This window comes from Rhodamnia argentea, chromosome 5 (genome assembly GCF_020921035.1).
Source record: "Rhodamnia argentea isolate NSW1041297 chromosome 5, ASM2092103v1, whole genome shotgun sequence".
Taxonomy (NCBI): Eukaryota; Viridiplantae; Streptophyta; class Magnoliopsida; order Myrtales; family Myrtaceae; genus Rhodamnia; species Rhodamnia argentea.
This window is the reverse complement of record NC_063154.1, coordinates 29,860,388-29,881,545: the sequence shown is the minus strand read 5'-3', so window position 1 is coordinate 29,881,545 and position 21,158 is coordinate 29,860,388. Positions and strand designations below refer to the sequence as shown.

Genomic DNA, 21,158 nt, shown 5'->3' with positions numbered 1-21,158 from the left:
CCGATGAGCAACAAGTTCAAGTCGTTATTAGGTCTCTTCCTGAAAGTTGGGAGCATATGAAAATCAACATGATGCATAATGAGAATATCACAACTTTTGATGATATAGCGCGTCATTTGGAGTTAGAAGATGAGCGCCTAGAGGCTGCTAAATCTTCTACACATGCTTATGTTCTTGAAACCGGTTCGCGTAAAGCTTCAAGCTTTAAGCGTAAAAGGAACTATAAGTTCAACAACAAAGGGAAGGAGACGATCGAGACATCCAAAAGAGCTAAAACCCTTGAGGCAAGAAGCGTCGTGGAAAGAAGGACAAGGCCAAAATGATCTGTTACAATTGTGGCAAAATGGGTCATTTCACTCATGAATGCACTGAGCCAAAGAAGGTAACAGATTACTCCATTACTTTAAGTAATGCTTTTCTTTATAGCACTGTAATGCATGTTGAATCACATCCTATGTGGACTATAGACTCGGGAGCCACGGACCATGTAGCTAGAGACCGAGGAGCATTTGTGAAGTATTGTCGGATCTCGCCAGGAAAAAGATGGATATATGTTGGAAATAACTCCAAAATTAAAGCGAAGGGTGTTGGCCCATGTAAATTAAATTTACATGGTGGTTGAACTCTGTTCTTGCATGATGTCCTCTATGCTCTTGATATTCGACGAAATTTGGTCTTTGTAGTTGTTCTTCTAGGCTTAGGCTATGTTTTAAATTTTCATGGTGATTGTGTTGACATTAAGTTTGGAACAACTTATTATGGTTCCGGTTATGTACTGAATGGTTTTATGATTTTAGACATTGACAATAATATGTACAATGTTAATGTAAATGATTGTTTTTCTTTAATTGCATCTTCTCAAAATGTAAATATCGATGCAAATGTTTGGCATGCTAGACTAGGTCACATTGGGTTAGATAGAATGAAAAGATTAGTTAGAGAAGGCCTTTTAGGGTCACTCGCTAAGATCGATTTACCCACATGTGAACGCTGTCTAGCAAGAAAAACAACTAGAAAATTATTTGGTAAAGGAACTAGGGCTGAATTTCCATTGTAATTAGTATATTCCGATATTTGTGGTCCATTAAATGTGAGGGCGAGGCATGGAGCCTCATATTTCATCACATTTATAGATGACTTCACATGCCTCGATTACGTTTTTCTGATCTCCCATCGGTCAGAAGCATTAGATTGCTTTAGACGATATACGAGTTTAGTAGAGAACCGGTTAGACAAAACAATAAAAACATTAAGAACCGATCACGGGCGTAAGTATCTATCCGAGCAATTCAAGGCTCTTTGTAATGAAAAGGGTATCAAAAGGCAATTGACTATTCCTTATACCCTACAACAAAATGGAGTAGCTGAGAGAAGGAATAGAATCCTATTAGAAATGGTTAGGTCTATGATAGCACAAACAAATTTACTGATCTCATTCTAGGGAGATGCATTATTAACTGCTGCATATATACTCAACAGTGTACCTTCTAACTTGGTCTCTTTATGAATTATGGACTAGTAGAAAATTAGATTTAACCGGGCTGCAACCTTGGGGGTGCGGAGGATATGTTCATGACTCTTCCCATAAATATGAAAAATTAAGTCATAGAAGGAAGAAATGTATCTTTATTAGATACTCTGAGCACTCCAAAGGGTATGTGTTCATAGGTGAACAAGCTAATGGAAGTGTGACTGAAATGGAATCACGAGATGTCACGTTCTTAGAGAACGATTTTCCTAGTAGAGGTGAAATCGATAAGAATTTAAGATTATATGAGATGGAAAATTCTAATAACGCACCCACTAATGTTGATAAAGAAAATAATGATTTACCTCAACATACTAGACCTAGTAGGAGTGTTGCATCATCTAGTGAACTGAACTCGCAAGGACTTCGATTACGTAAAAGTAATCGTACAAGCATTCCTTGTCGTCGTTTTGAGATGGAAGGGGAAGCATTTATGGTTGCTTCACAATACGATGCAGACCCTAATACAATTGAAGAGGCTTTGTCATCTCCCGACAAGGAAGAATGGAAAAATGCTTTGGAAGATGAAATGGAGTCTGTGAGAGCAAACCATGTTTGGGACTTAGTTGATCTACCACCCAGACGCAAAGCAATTGGAAATAAATGGATTTTCAAGATCAAACGTAGGGTGGATGGATCCGTTGAAAAGTATAAGGCTCACCTTGTGGCGAAAGACTATACTCAATAAGAAGGTATAGATTATGAGAAAACTTTTTCACCGGTTGTAAGGTTTGCCTCCATACGCCTTATCCTAGCTATAGTCACAAATTTAGACTTAGAATTACATCAAATGGATCCGAAGACAACATTTCTCAATGGAGAACTAGATGAAGAAATCTATATGAAGCAACTGATAGGTTTTATAGCCAAAGGCCAAGAGCGAAAAGTTTGCAAGCTTCATCGTTCGATATGTGGCCTTAAGCAATCATCTAGATAGTGGTACCTTCGTTTTCATCAAGCCATAACTTCTTTTGGGTTTATGATGATTGAAGAAGATCACAGTGTGTATGTCAAACGATCTGAAAATAAAATTGTGATTTTATCACTCTATGTGGATGATATTCCGTTAGCTAGAAATGATAAGGGTCTAGTTATCATCATAAAAGAATGGTCGTCCTCCACTTTTGAAATGAAGGACATGGGAGAAACTACTCATATTTTGGGAGTTAAGATAGAAAGAGATCATTCATGACACCTTCTTGCTCTATCTCAAGAGTTTTATATCAAAAAGATTCTTGAATGATTCAATATGTAGCATTGTAATCCCATTGATACCCCTATCATGCAAAGCGAACGCCCGAGTTCTGATATGTATCCTAAGACTCTAAAAGAAAAGAAAAAAACGGAAATTATTCGTTACTCTAGTGCTATCGAGAGTTTAATGTATGTTATGATGTGTACTCGACCCGACATATATCATGCCGTGGGGATAGTGAGTCGCTACCGGTCAAATCCTGGCCAAGAACACTGGAAAGCAATCAAGAGGATCCTAAGATACTTGAAAGGCACAACGGACTATCGACTTTGTTATCAAGGAGTTGATTTACACTTAATTGGTTACTCCTATGCTGATTGGGGAGGAGACTTTGATGAGCGCAAATCGACATCTGGATATGCGTTCTTGCTTAATAAATGTGCGATTTCTTGGAGTAGCAAGAAACGGACATGCACAACTCTATCTACAATGGTGGCTGAATTTATTGCATGCTGTCACAACTCCTCCCTAGTCCTACATTGCCTAGGAGGAGGTCTTGGGAAGGTTTTATAAGCCTTGGGGTGTCCTTAGACTTGCAAGACGCGTTTTACGGGCGTTGTATGGGCGACGCTCGGATGAACAAAATTGTGAGGACTGCGTGTCCAAAGCGGACAATATATTGCAAAGTGGCGCAGCAGAAGCGCGGTGGGCCCAAGCCATTACGGTTGGTATCCGAGCCGACCTTCGACAGCGTGTGGGGCCACATCGGGCTCTTGCTGGTGCTAGAGGGCACAACGGGGACACTTGTGCCTTTGAGGGGGAGTTTGTCACAACTCCTCCCTAGTCCCACATTGCCTAGGAGGAGGTCCTAGGAAGGCTTTATAAGCCTTGAGGTGTCCTTACACTTGCAAGACGCGTTTTCCGGGCGTTGTATGGGCGACGCTCGGAGGAATAAAACCGTGAGGACTGTGTGTCCAAAGCAGACAATATCTTGCAAAGTGACGTAGCGGAAGCACGGTGGGCTCAAGCCGTTACACATGCTCTGCTACAGTACAAGAAGCAGTATGGCTAAAACGTTTCTTTGAAAATTTAGTCATAATCACCGATGTTCAAAAATTAGTGACAGTTTATTGTGATAGTCAAGCGGCCATTGCCTATGTGAAAGATACCAAGTATCATGGTAGGACAAAGCATATTAACATAAAGAATAACTTCATCGGAGATGTAATAGCGCAGAATGAAGTAATCCTACAATATATTTCTATGAACAAGATGGTTGTTGATCCATTCACTAAGGTTGTTCCTAAAGACGTGTTCTTGACACATAGGATGTCTTTAGGGTTGCATAGAATATAATATGTAATATTGTCGAGGATTGTTATATTATGTATATGTACTATATATGTACTGTACTTATTATTAAATGAATTGATGTTTTATTCTCAAGTACAACTCATTATAAGACTAGCATAAGCACACATATATCGTTGAAAAGTATGTCACTATGCAATGATTGGCTCACTCACACGAGCAATCACCTCAAGCGCTGTAATAAGCGAGTTGAGACGAGATAGTATCTACGAAAGATGCTGGAAGAGCAAATTCAGTACATAATATATTTATGTCGCCTTTATTGAAATCAAGATGAGGTCTATGATTTATATATGATGAGACCGAACATGATACTCCCACAATCATGAATGCCTCATGGAAGCTGGATGCGAGTGCTTAATTGAGCGCTGTAGAGAGCGAGCCGATATAGCACTCGGGCTAAACATACGTACATGAAAAGCATGTGACTATGTTTAGGCTAAGATCCGTGTAGTGGATATATTTGATAAATGACATATGCTCTTGTGAAAAGAGAAATCCACTATAGCATGTAATTGATACTACATGTGCTTTATTCGACCAATAAAGAAGATGAGTATAATTATCCCCACTTACTCATCGTGTGAGTCCTTGAGGTAATTCATGAATTGATTACCTCAATTTGTACCCTATGTTACTTCTGACTATGTGCTCAAAGTAACGGATTAATGTTGCTACTTTAGCATGTTACCGGCGGTTATGAAAATTAATATGGTTTTATGGGACGTGTCTAGGAAAGCGATTGTTACGAAATGGAGAGAGACATGAGTGTGAAGGAAGAGTATTGTTGTTTTTCAACTATCACATGTAATTACTGGTCGACTAATTATATCGCTTATTGTGTGTGCAGATATAATTGCAAATACATGGTGGATTAAAGAATGTCAAGTATAGCCTTTAAGGGTTAGGTATACTTAGACCGATGTAACAAAAATATGCATGGGCTCTTGTGAGACGTCATTTTTTTTTTTTTTTGAGGTTGTAGCTGTTATGTATTCCTAACAGGTGCGTAACCGAGTTCCCAAGTGCAGTGTACTCATTGGTCGCATGACGTATTTGCAAGTATGAATTGATTCCAAAGTAGACGATGTTAATTGCCTTCATGTCCGAGTGGGAGATGTAATAATACGTCCATGAAGAGATATATTTGATACGTCCATTAAAGGGTGCATTTGAGAGGACCCCACGAAAATGTGCTTTTTCAAAATGTTGCCTTCTTATCTTCCTATAGGTAAGATGTGAAGGAGCACGAAGATAGAAGATGAGAAAACTAACGTTAGATTAGAAAACCAAAAGAGACGAACGTACGTTTTTCTCTCCTTCCCTCTCTTCCTCTCTCAAGAACCATAAAACAAACGAAAGGCAATTCATTGTTACTTTGAGAATCGACTTGCATTGATATTGTGAAACAAGAATACTTTCCGCACGTGATTGTATTCGGACTGTCGTGAGTTTAAAGATTCGTGGAGGACGCTTCGGAGATTCAACGAAGTTTTTGGGTAAATTCCGTAATGGAACATCGATAGAGGTTAGTAGAATTTCTCGATATTAAAATTTCAACACCTCTATATAATTTCAATCTCAATTTCAATCTTAATATCCATCTCTTCACTCCACTGCTCGCGCCTTTGACGAGTCCCCGCATCTCAAGATGATGCCGTTGAGATCGGAGAGCGGAATTACCTACATGAACGACACTCCCCTTTCTTTGTTATCATCGTCGTCCAGAATTGTGGAATGGAAAAAGAAGAATAAGAAGAAGAAGAAGAAGTTAACTCTGATTAGTTTTGACTTAAAGAGATTGCTGGAAATTGACTTATCTAATACATAAAGAAAAGCCTGAAAAAAAAAATACATAAATAAAAGGGCTACTTAATTCATTCTCTAGAAAAAAAAAACAATTGATGGTAGTCGGAATCTTTTTAACTATACAGTTAGTACTTATCAATTATGGAGGCGATTCTATGTTTGGAAAGAAACTACAGATAGGCTCAGTCTATTTCACGAAGAATGCAAAAATTTTGAAAAATATTTTTCAGGAAATCATTTTGTAGAAAAATAACCATATTTTCTTGTGTTTGGTTGAAACCTAAAAATCAAACATAAGGTACTGTCCAATGTTTGGAAAGGAAATAATTTTCCCTAATTTAAAAACACATTTTCTATCGGCCGAAATTTTTTTTCTTTGATCGTTTCATTTCTCATGCCCCAAACGCAGGGCAATGAGGAAAATATTTTTCTGAAAGATGTTTTCTGCGAGACAAACGAAGCGTTAGTGATCGCCAAACCTATCAATGTATCACATTGAAGTTCATACATGCCACCATGCTTGATTCCTTTCATTATCACCAGAGCACTTCGAACAACCTTCAGAACTCCACCTTGTGAAGAATACCCGCATCCAAATGAATCTAGGGCACCCAAGGAAATTAAGTTCTTTTTCAATTCTGGAACGTGTCTTACTCCGGTCAATATCCTCACAATACCATCATACATTCTAATTTTAACATCACCAACTCCCACAACATCGTATTCAACGTTGTTCCCCAATTGCACTTTATTACTATCCGTGCACCGATAAGTAGCAAACCAGTTCCTGTTTGGTGTAGCATAAAAAGAATAACCAAAATCCATAATCCATCCGTCAAATGATGAATTCTCGGTGACAGACAAGATCCTATCGACACCATCGGAATTATCAGCTATAGCTGCAATATCATCTGTAGATTCAACTCTAATTCCCTCGCCTGTTTCATTTTTCAACTTAAAACAATTCCTTCTAAGATGCCATCTCTTGCCATAATTCCAACAAACAGCATAACTAGTCCTAGGTCGACTACGTCTATTCGAGTTCATACTACTTACTTTACCACGAATATCGGTTCTTCTTCTATTTTCACATACTAAAGCGGTAGATACATATTCATCAGATTTTCTTCTACAGTTGTCCTCACTTAAAATCAAATCTCAAATACCATCAAACGTCAAACTTGTTGACCCGGAGGAATTACTAACAGCGATAACGGTAGTATTCCAACTATCATGCAACGAGGATAATAGAATCAAAGCACATACCTCATCTTCAAAGTCAATATCAACTGAACTCAATTGACTAACAATCACATTTAATTCATTGATGTGGTTAGCAACAGACACACCTTCGCTCATCTTCAAATTAAATAAACGTCGCATCAAATAGACTTTGTTGATCATAGAGGGCTTCTCGTACATATCCGACATGGCTTTCATCAAACCCGTAGTGGTCTTCTCTTTGACGATATTAAACGCAACGTTACGAGCCAACGTCAGCCGAATAGCACCAGGCGCTCGTTTATCCAGCAATTCCCAATCGGCTTGCTTCCTCGTCTCTGGTTTCTCCCCAAACAGGGACAAGTGCGACTTCATCCGGTATAAATAGTCTTCAATCTGCATCTTCCAGAAACTAAAGTTCTTCCCCTCAAATTTGTCGATTTTCACTTTTACTTATTCTATCGCCATCGATTTGCTTCAACTCGATAAGCCTAGCTCTAATACCAATTATTGCGCAGAACAGGTGATCGAATGATAAAATAGACAGAATAAGAAAATAAATCGGACACCGGATGTATATGGTTCAATCGTAGAGACCTACATCCATGGGAAGAGCAGCAACGAATTCCACTATAGATCAAGTGATATACGGAGATTACAGACCAAACTCGAGTAACTCAAACACTCTCGGTGTTTCCCAGCTCAATTACATCCAATAACGTACACAGTGTTTACCCTCCAATTCCTAGTAAAATAATCTCTCAATCTCGCAAATGAATTAAAATACAAATTCTTACCGCAAGAATTTCTCGACTAGGACACAAAGTTATTCAAGTAATTCCACGGACAGAATCCACGATGAAGTTAACCCACTTTCAGCACTCGTCGCCAGCGCTTCTTGAAGACTTCACGTTTTTTTTCTCGTGTCTCCCTTCAAATCACAAGTACATATTATAATATATATGTACCAAGATTGACTTCTGCAAGGATCCGTATCTTCCTTTTCTTCTTATCTTTTATTGACCAAGTCAAACTTCAAAGAAAACAAAGTCCGCTTGGACTTTCCAATTGAAAGCCAAGATCAAAACCGTATATCAAAGTGCATCCAATAAAAAATTCCTTAGCTGAATCCAATTGCACTTTCCTTTTATGTTTATTTTCTGCGTGGACTCCAATTTCAAATAGGAAGTATCCAATTCAAAATATTCAGATTTTGACTCCGGGTTCAAATTCGAGATATATTATAACAAGATAACTACTGTGAAGGAAGGATACTGCAGCTCGTATTTGTTGGCTTCTTCAAGAGCCGTAGTTATCCGCGAACGTTTAGAAGTGAAGGTACAAGAAGCCAGCATGGCAGGGCACACCTTATGTTTGGAACTTTCCATCCGCTCTGAATCAATCAGGCAGAGAACGTAAGAAAAAAACGAGCCAAAGCACATGCATTACTAATAGGTTGAGATTCACACACCATTTTCATCATGTGCTAAAAGCTTCGGTTCTTGATCGGTTTGGAAGCCTTTCGATTTGGAACCCAGTCCGAGATTACAGTCATCATTAACATCTCCCATTTTAGGCGGGACAAATTTGACAGTGTCGAGGTTCGATTTCTTGCCATCATTAGCATTCATTAGCGAATAATCTATCTCCGTTGCGCTTTTGTCAAATATGAGCACATGAAAATCCAAGTCCCCGACGTACTTGAAGACTAAGAAGTGGCCCTCACAAATTGAGTAATGCTCTGCAAATTCCTTCCATCCCTTTGATAACCAATCCATATCACCCCATTTTTCCAATTCCACACTCCAACTTCCATCGTTCGGAACCCTCAAACGCACCGTTTCGGGAAGATACTGGCCATACTTTCTCATAAACATCGTCGGAATACCCTAGTTTCTCATAAACAAGCGGTGCTGGATCTGTTTTAACACGAACCGACTCGAAAGAAAAGGCTAGCGCATAGAACGCATCAGCCTTCCAAGCCTTGGTACATCCAAAAGAACGCTTAAAGAAAAGAACTTACAAGTCGAAGTGTGTGAGAGAGTATGATCTTGAAGAAATGAGGTGTCTCCAGGGCAAAACTTCGCCGGTCTTGTTCATCGTCTCTTGGGAGACAAGAAGTCATCCCTCGAGCACAAGTTGTGTAACAATCTAAATATAGCACGATTCTGTGAGGGCTTTATGTGAGCCAATTTAATAAGATGAAGCATTTATTTGAAGAAGACATTCGTTCCAGGGATTGCAGGACAACTACCTGCGGGAAGCTGTTCATGCTCAGTAATCTGAGTGGCAACAACCAGATTAGCTCATCATTACGACGAAGAAAAGTCATTGATATATAGAAAGCTCGTTAAGAAGAACGCATGGGTAATCGAAGGCATCAAAAGTGGGACGACGTGGGAGTTGATCGAAATTAGACCAAGAATAACTAGTTGACTTCGATGGGGACTAAGTGGGCTAGCTTACTCAACACTGAGATTCCGATAACTTGTTCAATTCCTTCTATTAGATCCTTCGAGAATATGGATGAATCGGTATGAATCGACAGAGGTCGTAAAGGGGGCAGGAACGTAAATGACAAGAAACTTAAAGATACGGAGATTAGACGCAATCGTGGCTAGCCATGTAAATGCAAGGAAAGATAAACTATAGCAAAGTAAAGATAAATCTAATTAAAAAAGACGTTGAGTTCTATAATTGATTGAGAGAGGTTTACAAGAAATGTATAGGTTTTTGTAACTGTTTACAAATAGTTACATATAATGGTTAAAGACAGCGGTTAATGAATTTGAAGGACTAAATAACTCTCTAATCCTATTTGGGGTTACAAGAAATCATTCCACAATCTCCTACTATTAAGCAAAAAAACGCGTATAAACTTTTTTGTCATTGGAGTATTAAATGCTCATATGGAACCTCGATCTACCTATATTGACGGGTCTAAAAGCATTGTTGTGTCCCTACCTTTTTTAAAATGGGTTTGGCCAATCGAGAATATCAGGTCTAGCTCATGACGAATTAATAGGCTAATTATTCGAGATCACTCTTTTCGTCATATTAGTAGAGCCATACGCTGAATTGTCCATCAGATTCTAATATTTAGCAGAGTAATGTAGATAGGGAATTAGAAAAATTGCCTTATTTGTAAATGACTGTAGATCTAGATTTAAGTCAAGTAGTCATTTTTTTAGAAGAATTTATATTCAAACTTGAGCGCCGGAAATTGAGACTTTGAACACTACTACATTATCTCCATCAATGGCGGCAAATGCTCGCCAACCGGCAGAGGAGAGCGCCACATGCTCGTTTGGATAGCTCCTTATCTTCACCGGCTATGATCTTTCTAAATCTCTAAGAGGTCGCAACTTGTTTGTTTTCCTGAATATGTATCTTGATGAACCTGCGAAGAGTACTCTGCCCCCTGCATATTCTCGGACAGTCGAAATGAACTTGAGTGATTTTTTCGGAGATTGTATAGAGTTTGTAGGACAACCAGAGGCAGGCGAGGACTAGAGCGGAGCGTGAAATTATCATCTTAAGGAGATGAGGTCCAATTAGTATAAAGAATCACTCCATCATCGAACTTTTCTAGACAACAGAGTTGGTGCAGGACCGTCCTTTCTTTCCTTTTACGAGACCACCCCAAGGGTAAAAGAAATTACTTCAAGAAATATTCTGAAATCTACGTTACATTCTTGATCAACTCTGCATATTGGCGTGAGATGAGGATTGCTCATGACCTTTTATTTTATCGATCCCATGCTGCGGACGAGTTCGATTTATACTTTGTTGAATAAAGACAGCAAACATGCAGAGAGATTGGAATTTTGGAAAATGCAATTTCCCTGCGTAATTTTTACTAGTCTCTAAAAAACCTCAGGAAATTTTATCACCATTCGATCCCTTGAAGCAGAAAGGTTTGCTTTCTTTGATCCGATTCTCTAAACAGAACATAGCAGACCACAAATTTTTTGTAGGCATACCAAAGTTTACGCCTAATTCTTAACATTCCTTCCGAAAAGGGAGACATTGAGTTCAATAGCATCAATTCTAAAAGCTTGAACATGCGGACATCTCCTTTCTTTAGAGAAGTTCCCGAGCCATGTTGTGTGTAGTACAGGAGCTTCGGTGGTCATGACCCATCCGAACATTTAAGAGTTGCGGCTTGTATGCTTCCATTGATGCACCCCTTAAGAAACTGCGGGGGTTCGATTTTTTATCAGCAAATGATCTATGAGTAAGAACGCAAAAGGTATGATAATTAACTCAAGTTAACCAAACCAAATTCTGCACGAGTACTAGTATCTCAGGATCTCTTCTTACCACATTTTGCTTCAATAGGTTATGTGATCAGTTGACTACTGTGAATAAAGGATTCTGCAACTTGGACTGGTTGGCTGCTTTGGGAGATGTAGTTGACTGCGAACACTGACAAGTAGAACTACGAGGAGACAGCATGCCAGGGCTCACCTGGTGTTTGAAATTTTCCATCCTACTTGAATTAGTCAGGCAGAGAGCATAATCACTTATAGGATAAGATTTGAAAGACATTCCGAATCTTGTCGCTGAAGGTTTGCTCCTTCATCAGTTCGGGCAGTCCGTTAGTCGATCGAAAATGTGTCAAGAATAGTGTTAGAGGTACTGAGATTGAAATCCATAGAATTAGTTCACGAAGTGATGGGGGCTGGGCAAACTATGGCGTGAGGCCAAACTCCACCTCTAGTAGGAAGCTGAAAAGGTGAGAGACCGTTCTTTTTATGAAACTTCCTCCTTCAATGTCAATGCTGGCTATTGAGATTCATCCTTGATTATTTCAGTAAGTGATCAATAGACTTTAATCTGAATCTACTTGCGTATTGATCATTAAATACCTATTAGAAAATTGAAGCATGTGACGTTAGCAAATCTCATTGAGTGGTCATCAGGAAGGATTTGACACATCCGATTCAAATTGTTTATGACTTAATCGCACTTTTTCAAATTTTAGAGCTTGATTGTACATTAAGCTCAATGTCAATATTTTTTTTTATGCAATTTCTCACAATACAAAAAGAAAAGAAACGAAAAGAAAACAATGGATATCAAACGTTAAGAGAGTTGAAGGAAAGGAAAAAGAAACCAAACGGGATGCTTCGATAGAGGATTTGCTTATTCGGCACACTAATGGTCAATCAATTAGAAATCGGTTATCATTTTAAGAGTCATTTATGCCTAATTTTATTTGTTTATTAGCTAATGCGAATTAGCATTTTACCATATACGGCAATACTTTATGGGAGGGTTATGTAACTTGCTTTAGGTGAAGAGACTATTCTACTCCTGATCTTCAGTTCTCATCGGCAGCTCCCTCTTCTTTTCAAAACTGTCAGTCAATGAGAAAGAGGGAAATTGGAAATAGAATCACTTACTTGGATAAAAATCTTCCTCGTCTCAACCTCCGGCTCTGCATCAGTAGCTTCCATTTGTCGGTGATTAGACAAGGTTAAAAAGATAAAAGAGTTTAGAACTTATCGTGATTCACGCGTCGGGATACGAATGGCATTAATTGGAGCTCACCAATTTTATGCTGATAACCTTTGTATGGTTGCATTGAGATCACCCTCCCATTCCCCCCGGCCCCACTAGTATTTATACTCATTCATGTTTCTTTCTAAAATTTAGCCAATGCTAATGCCCAAGTGGACGTTCTCATTGGACAAATTTTATACACGTCACAAAATCGTTTCGACCTATTGCCCCACTGGTTGAATTTGGTGTTGAACGAATTTGATTAAAGAACTTGTAAAAGTACGAGGATTTTTTTTTAAAGCAATTTCCATGCATTAGCCAGCATTTCAGGCACCTTGGGAGGCATTTCCATTTTGCTTTCATCTTAACCTTCAATATAGACTTTTCATAAGCTCATTTTCCTCATAGCGTCCCAACCCTCGCTCTCTTGTTTTAATAAGAACGTAACTATGCTATTCATTGGTTTCTCACGCAAGATTTGAGTAGGCATGATGATTGAGCTATAAATTTTGATTGAACTATCGTGTCCTTGGATTTCATGGAAACACGTTGATTGAACATGAACGACGATCAGATAATGTCAACCCTGAATGTACAGTGTTGTAAATCAAGAACTTAAGAGGACTTCTTATGCAGCAAGGGATCAGATACCGAGTGAGCATATCCGCATAGAGCTCGTACTGAGCAATCATCCCGAGCCCCCACTTGTCTTTCAGCTGCCTACAGAGGTTCAAATCCATGTCTTAGACCTCCGATCCATCTCTGCAGGGGCGTGTGCATGGAGGATCTGGAGCTGAAAAGTGACTGGATCCATAAAAGTGCCCGAAATCAGCTTGCCATGGCTTCCCGTCGCCTGATGTGAACAGACTGGAAAATGATTCTGTTCCTACCAGATCAATGAACTGTTGGCATTGGCAGCGATCCCTCTCAAGGATAGGATTGACAATGAACATGTTCTCATGCCGCCTCTTCTCTCCTGTGCAAAAGGCAAATGGCATCATCCACGCTTCCTAGATTGCAGATTAGTTCAGTAGTTGAATTTCAGTCTTTCAAGTGCAAAAGGAGAAACCGAAAAATGTACAGTTCAAGCTTCATGACATGACTAACATGCAAGCATAGGATGTTCACTCCTGAAGCACCGGCAGCATCTTTCATTCTCTTGTGATCCAGAAAGGAAGCAATTGTGGGAAGAACTATAGAGTTTTGAACAAGCCCAACTCTAACAACTCGTGGTTCTCTTAATTACTCCTTGTCTGCTGTAAAGCGAAATGCCTGAAAGAAAATCAGAATAAATTGATCAATTCCACAAAACTAGTCAGAATGAATAAAAATCAAAGGATCCTGCCAAGAACTGCAGTAATGTTTTTCAATAAGAGCAAACAACTACCAAATAGCGACTGCCACAAAGAATATGTAAGAGTACTTCTTAGCTTCAACGATAGCAAGTTTAATCAACTAGAATGGTTCGACGACATCAAACTTTGGACGTTACTCTATCCGTTGGCTCGCCAACTCCACAAAATCCCAACATGGCACAAGACTATGCTAGTCAAACTTTCTCACACCTTCCATCTCATAGAAAAACTCAGAACCAAGAATCTATGCTTAAACAGATTTCAGAATAGCTCATTTCCAGGACTATGCTCTTCAAGACCTCCCTAGTGATAAGTTCTCACTATTGCCAAAGGACATCTGGACCAGATCTTTGCAATTCATTGCTTTTAAACAAATATTTCCCCAGTTAGGACCATATGTATGAATCTCAGTGACATAATAATAGTCGGTCCAGACTCTTCTATCTATCACAGGCATGAAAGATTACCGAGTTATAAATAGAAGCTCCCTATGCCCCTTTGCAGAAAGAACAAGGAGCACACATCGGAAGATCTTTGCTCATGTCCCTCAGAGAACTTCCAAACAATTGTTGGCCCGAACTTTCATTTGCAGGCCTGAGCAATGCTGGAGGAACTTGCTTCAGAGGCTATTGAGGTGACATTAGATTAAGGCAATCATAAATTGAGTGTTTGTTGGGTGGAGTTAAGCAACTTTGTCTGCCATGGTTGCCAAAACGAACACGAGGCATTGAAACTGATTGCCCTAGAGAGAAGTACGCCAAAAAGCTTTTTCAGTCCTTTCAGGATGTTCAGTCATCTCACCGATGACAAGCAAGTATTTCTTACGTCCACGCTCAGATTCACCATATGCTCCAAGTAGGAATGTGCTGAGAAGACAAGTTTCATACTATCAAGAAAACTATTTTACATGAGGAACCTATTTGATTTACAGTGAGTCTTTATCAAACTCCAACCAAATGGTATTGAAGCACATGAAACAGTGCAGACTAGTGTGACCAGGACTCTTAGCAACAACCTTTAAATCGCCACATCCAATAAGCACCACAAAAACAGAAACAGTAGGACGACCTGTATGTCAAAGTTACATTCAGAAGAGAGAGCTTTTGCAGAATCCGCCAGAGGATCAACTTGAAGAGTCCTTACACAATTCAATCCAATATGTAAACGACTGACTTCCTGAAATCAATATCATAAAGATTTAATAACAAAGTAAGATTGTATCACAACGGAATGACATGCTTTGAGTTTTTGACATTTTAGGAAGAAGGCACCGATTGCTCAGTCATTTCAGTTGTCTCAACAAATATTTTCATGGACAGTTGATCCGTGTCAATTCAAAATTCATTCGGAATAGAAATTACTCGATCAGCTCCAACTTTCTATACTAAGACTTTTAAGCTGTCTATCCTTACTTCTTGTAATTCTTTTTGTGTTCAGTCGTACAATTCGGGAGGCCACAACCATTCCAATCGTGAAACCTAACGGAATAATAGCACTAGAATTCCTAAGATCCACCGTTCTGATGGAAGTCCAGCTCCTATTTAACTCAGGTAGTAAATGGTATGTCTACATATGCAGACCCGCAAGATGCAGAGCAGATACAAACATTCTCCTAGATTGACTAATGACATCAATATTCATGTAAACAGCAAAGCGTAAGTTTAATTGGAAAATGCGAGTGGAGAGACGAGACAAATCGAGCAGAACAGAATCATACAATCTGACCACATCATTTGCGTATTTCATCCCGAGATTTTACTACAGCAATCCTTCTCCATGAATCCTTTCCTTTTCTGATCAGCAACAATTCGAAATCTGTAGATGCTAGCACCATCAAGCTTACAGAAGAGCACCAGTGCCAAAACATCTTCCCCAAAACGAAACTATGCCGTCTCTAATCCCGTGGATTTCACGGAATCAACTTCATTTCCTTAATAAGCTCAGGTCAAAATCCAATCGAAGAACAACACTCGAGAAATACACGCCAAATCAATCGGATCAACAGCGACAATGATTCAAATCGACTGGATACTGCTCCGCTATCCAGTATCCATCGAGCGTCACTGAGGAGAGATATGCAATGGAGAAGGGAAAACCTGAAAGACTTGGGGGTTGAGATCGTGGCGGAGGAGGCGATGGAGCGACTCGTATCCACAAACAGAAGCGTCCCGAGCTGCCGCGGCCTCCTCTGTAGCTTGTCCGTTCTGCATCGTCTCCATGGGCGAGTTGGAGAGGCGTGCGTTGGTTGAATTTGAAGAGAGAGAGAGAGAGAGCGAGTTCTTATTCCGTGCTCGTTTGGTTGTTTATGCAGATAACCTTTGTATGGTTGCATTGAGATCGCCCTCCCAGTCCCATTGCCACTTGTATCTGAATAGTGACGCATAACTTAGTTTTGGTGTGCTTAGCTTACCCTTAGAAAAGATGTTCATTTTGGGGCACTCTTCCACTTTAATACTCCACAAGGATGGAAACCTCAAGACGCAACTTGTGGTGGAGGAAAAGCATTCTAGGCTTGGCATATTTTGAAGTGTCAACCATCTTAGCTTCTCACAAGAAATCACTTGTGCTTCTTCATTTTCATCGTTTGCCACTACTTCTTTCATTCTTTCACATCCTATTACCGTCATCTCAGTTAGATGCACCAAACTTGCGATCGCCGAAGCTGTCCCTAAGTGTACCAATCCAGAGGAATTCATCACCACCAGCTCCGTCAAATTCTGAAAGGATATCTCGGCTGGAAATAATGTTGTCAAACTAGGACATTCCCGAACCTCAAGTTTGTCAATACTCCGAAGAATTTTGGACACTAAACAGTCTTTCCTCCATACATGCTTTATGTTGTGTAGCTTGCTTAACTTGAGTTCTCTTAAATGTTCAAGCACCAAACATTTTCCCTCATCAACAAGCCCTTCATCGGGGAATAATTCTTCAAAAGCACTACAAAAGAACTCAAGGCTTTGTAGGTTCCGAAATCTCCGTAAGAGGGATATGGGAGGAAAGACGGCATTTTCATCATGAAAACATGCCAATGTTAGTGCTTTTGGCTTGCCAAAGATGTCTTCAGAAAATTTTCCATTCCGTATCATCCGAATATCCTTATCGACCAATGAAAATCTCTCCAAAGTGAAAATGCCCTGCGAAATTGCCGATACAATGAGAGAAGTAAATTCAACAAGATTCAGCTGTAAATCATGTGCCGTAAAAGGCAAACCTGTCACGGGATGCCCTCTTAGTGTTACTAAAACATACGAGGTTCGTTACGTTGTCTAAAAACTATAAGTAAGGGGGCTGCGAGTTTTCGTTAGTATGCAGTGGACGTGGAACATAACGGGGCGAATTAAAGAATAAAGAAGAATACGGTGAATTAGGGTTCCAATGTTTTTATTTCTGAAATGAAATTAGAGTATGTGTTTTTAGAGACTGTACAAAATAAAAAAGAGAAGAAAAGTTCAATGGTGAGAAACGTGAGAACAATGGAGAGGACCATGTGTCAAGTTCTCATTGACCTTCCCAAGTACATTATATTTAATTAGATTAGTTAAGGAATATCTCATGTTCTAAAAAAATCTGCAATTATTTTGTAATTTTAGATAATGAAATATCTCATAAGTGTCCCCAAATGAAAAGCATACTTATGATATTAGAAATATCTTGCATTAATCGACAAACTGATAGGCAATGGATACCACGTTAGTATCATGATATGATTAATACACAGTGAACATAAGATTAGTAAGTGCTTTAAAGAACAAAGTAAAAACTAAGGGAGAATAGTGGTAGTCATACCCTCTCAAATGAAGAGTGTGTTTCTTGGTTTGAAATGTCCTGATGATCATCTCTCTGAGGCCACTTGTCCATGGTTGCCACCAAAGGAAACATGTTCATTTTGTCACAATGTGTCACTCGCAATTCCTTCAGGAATGGCCAGTTCAAAGTAGGCAAATCAAGGCAGAAACTCTTGAGTTGTGGCATATCATGGAACACCATAGAGGTTAATTGCGGGAAAAGTATTTGAGCAATAGTGGACTGTGGAGTGCCATCCCCACTCGCGACTATTTCCTTGATTGCGCAAAACTCCACTTGAAGTTTCTCAAATTGGTTTAGACTTGTAGCCACCCAACGCGGAAACAGATTTTCAAGGCTCTTACAATTCTCAATCTTCACTTCCCGTAAATGTTCAAAAGTGAGAGTATCTCGAGGACTATCCATCCATATTTTGCTTAAATTTTCCATGTGAGAGAGAAATATCGACTTAAGCTTAGGAAATTTTACCTGCCATATTTGGAAAAATGACACCATAAATTTGATGACATTGAATTATGAACTTACTTTCCTCCCACAAATCACTACATTCTAGAACTTGTTAGTGACACAATCAAGGAGAGGTTGCTTGATGCTTTCGCTTTAATGGACTAATTACTATGGCCGTGTGCGGTGCGACAAAATAAGCTACCTTACGGCCTGTACCACCCGTTAATACTCATGCACAAAAAAGAAAGGAGAACATTTCACCGAATTACGATCCAAAGAACGAAATGACGACCTAAATAACACATGAATACCTTTGCAATTTTCCTAAAAATTTCACGTGAAAAGAAATTTTAAGGCAAGTTTCTTACACTAACAAGGATCCCTGGGAAAATGCAAATAGTCTTGGTGAACAAATAAAACATGTCACGCAAAAATAGATTCTAATACAAAAAAATAAAAATAAAAATGAAACGATTGCGTGAGCTGCTATGAATTGTTCACTTAAGAGCCCGTATGGAATTTTCATTTGGTCGTGAATTACGCTATTGCCACTTGTCCCTACCAAAAAATCGGGTGACTAGTTTCATGCTTCTTTATCTTTGATTTCAGTGATTGGGAAGATTTCAGTTTATCCAATTTGTGAACGGGTTTTAAATTATGAAGTTTTAGTTAGTGGTGGCACCTATCTACAATTCAAGTTTAATCAATTTGCAATGGGTAACCAATTTCTTATCCTTGACTGATGACATTGTGTGGCGTGTGGAGTATTTCGGAGGCAAAAACAAGTGAAAGAAAAAAAGCGGATGTCGCATTGCAACTTCCATTGGTGCTTCCATTTGACAAGATGTTTAATCTAAACATCAAAAGCATTCGATAAAGAAAGTGAAGACCGACCTGCGAAGTAAAAAGTGAAGGAGTGGGGTGGTCTATCTCCATCAAAGGTTGCCAAGTTAAACTTCTCATCTTGGGACAGTAGGCGATGCTCAGCTCTTTTAATTCGGGGCATTCCAGCCGATGATTCTTCCCCGAGAGAAAACTAGTCATATTGGGCAAACATTCCAGCTTCATCCGATAAAGATTCGGGAATGTAATCTTCTCCACTGCGCTTCCTTGCCCTTCTTCCTCTGCGATCACTCCTTCCATTTGACAACACTCCTTTATTTCCATCACATGTAGATTGGCAACACACCGAGCCATCGATGGAGTGAAAGCATGTCTCAAGTTGCTGCATTTATAAAGGATGAGGCTATTTATCATATCGAAGCGCAGCGTCCCTTGGAGGTGGTTGTTCCATAGTCGCCGCAACTTTGGTAGGTTGACCAAGTCTAGAAATGCTAAACTAGGTAGCACCCGAGTGCTTCGCTCGCCCTCCAGCCCTTCAAGATTGAATACTTCTTCTAGCGACTTGCAATCGCGCACATGCAATCCTCGCACTTTGTTTAAAACAGGTATCAATCTGGATGGCATAGCGTTAGTAAATGATGGACATTTATCCACCACCAGTGATTCTAATTGCCAAGAGGGCTTGATGGGAATAAGTTCGCTGTGCCATTTTTCAATTAGCTCGGGGAACTCAGACAGCCGCATCAACTTTACTCTCGCAACCGTAGCCTGTTTGAAAAAGCATCGTTAAATGTAGACTCTAGTTAGCAAAATGCAACAAGGACATCTAATTTCACAGAATTTGCTAACCGATGCATACCCTTTCTTTAAACATATTTTGGATGGTGATGTTGAGGTTTTCCTTCAAAAACCACGCTTCTGTCGATGCTTGTACTCTCTCCAACTTTGGCGTATTTATTGGTCCCTCGTAGAAGAACTTCATGCTGGGACATCCACTCACAATGACATCTTCCAAGAGTGGGAAATTCAAAGTGCATTTACTTGAGCTGAAACATCTCAGCCCCGTCAATCCATCAAGCTCCATATACTTCAATTGATTGAAAAACACCACAAGCCCCTCCTCACCTCCATCGTCACAAATGACTTCTGTCAACATTTTGCATTTACTTATCCTCAATTTCGTGAGTTCCACCAAATTTTCAGCTATTGCCAGTGTGAACATCTTTGATAACCCATCACAAAATGACACATCTAGAGTCTTGAGATGTTGAAAAAATCTGGAAAATGGTGGTATTGCTTTTTGCTCGTGCCTTGGGCCTTCTTTGGCTTCCACAATGTCGCTCAGCTCTTCAATATCAGAATTGCGTACAACCAGCTCTTGTAAGTTGGTTAAACTCCGAACAAGACGACATGTGGATATTGCAGATTCCTTCGAGAAACGATGAAGCTTGAGAACTCTAACCTTGCCAAAGAATTCTCTGTCATGAGAATGCCCATGCCATATCTCCATCCCTCCATATAAATCCAATTTTAACTCTTGCAGATTTGAGAATGTGCCCTGAGAAATTAGTCAAATCAGAATCTAAAACCAGCTCAGTTAAAAGAGTGTTCGTGTATTGTGGTATAAGTCCTGCATTTTAAGATGTTGAGTCTCATGCAATTCAACGGAAGGAAATGCACCCCATGCAATAGACATTATCACTGATCTGTTATATTTGACTTGTTGTACCCACGTTTGCACTCAAGTAAATCCCTACATTCCCGTTTGCACTCAATTATAATCACAATCGCAATTTGCCGGCGAAGCAGCAAGAAATTAATTAATAAAAAAATCTTGGGTCGTACCTTTTCTATCAAGAAGAGAGGTTGTTTATGAAGTGGCATCCCATCCTCAGGTTGCGAAGCAAGTATCTCCACTTTGTTACAGCCATCCACCTCCAAGGTCTTCAATGCCGGCCAACGTAACGCATGTGTTCCTGTGTAGATGCACTTCAACTCTAGTAGCTGGTAAAGCTTGAGGGAGGTTAACTTTGGGAACACATCCCTGGGAACTAGTCCTTCCTTCTCGATGAGTTCC

At 39.6% G+C, this 21,158-nt stretch overlaps 1 protein-coding gene and 1 long non-coding RNA gene across 2 annotated transcripts in view; one reads left to right on the top strand and one right to left on the bottom strand.

The window, feature by feature from the left end:
* LOC125315326 overlaps positions 1 to 21,158 on the bottom strand; it is a 150,597-nt gene that overhangs the window by 121,459 nt on the left and 7,980 nt on the right. The window lies entirely within an intron of this gene.
* LOC125315153 lies at positions 198 to 21,074 on the top strand. The gene is made up of 3 exons (XR_007198507.1): positions 198 to 210; positions 15,497 to 15,503; positions 20,943 to 21,074. It is a non-coding gene; the product is annotated as an uncharacterized LOC125315153 (long non-coding RNA).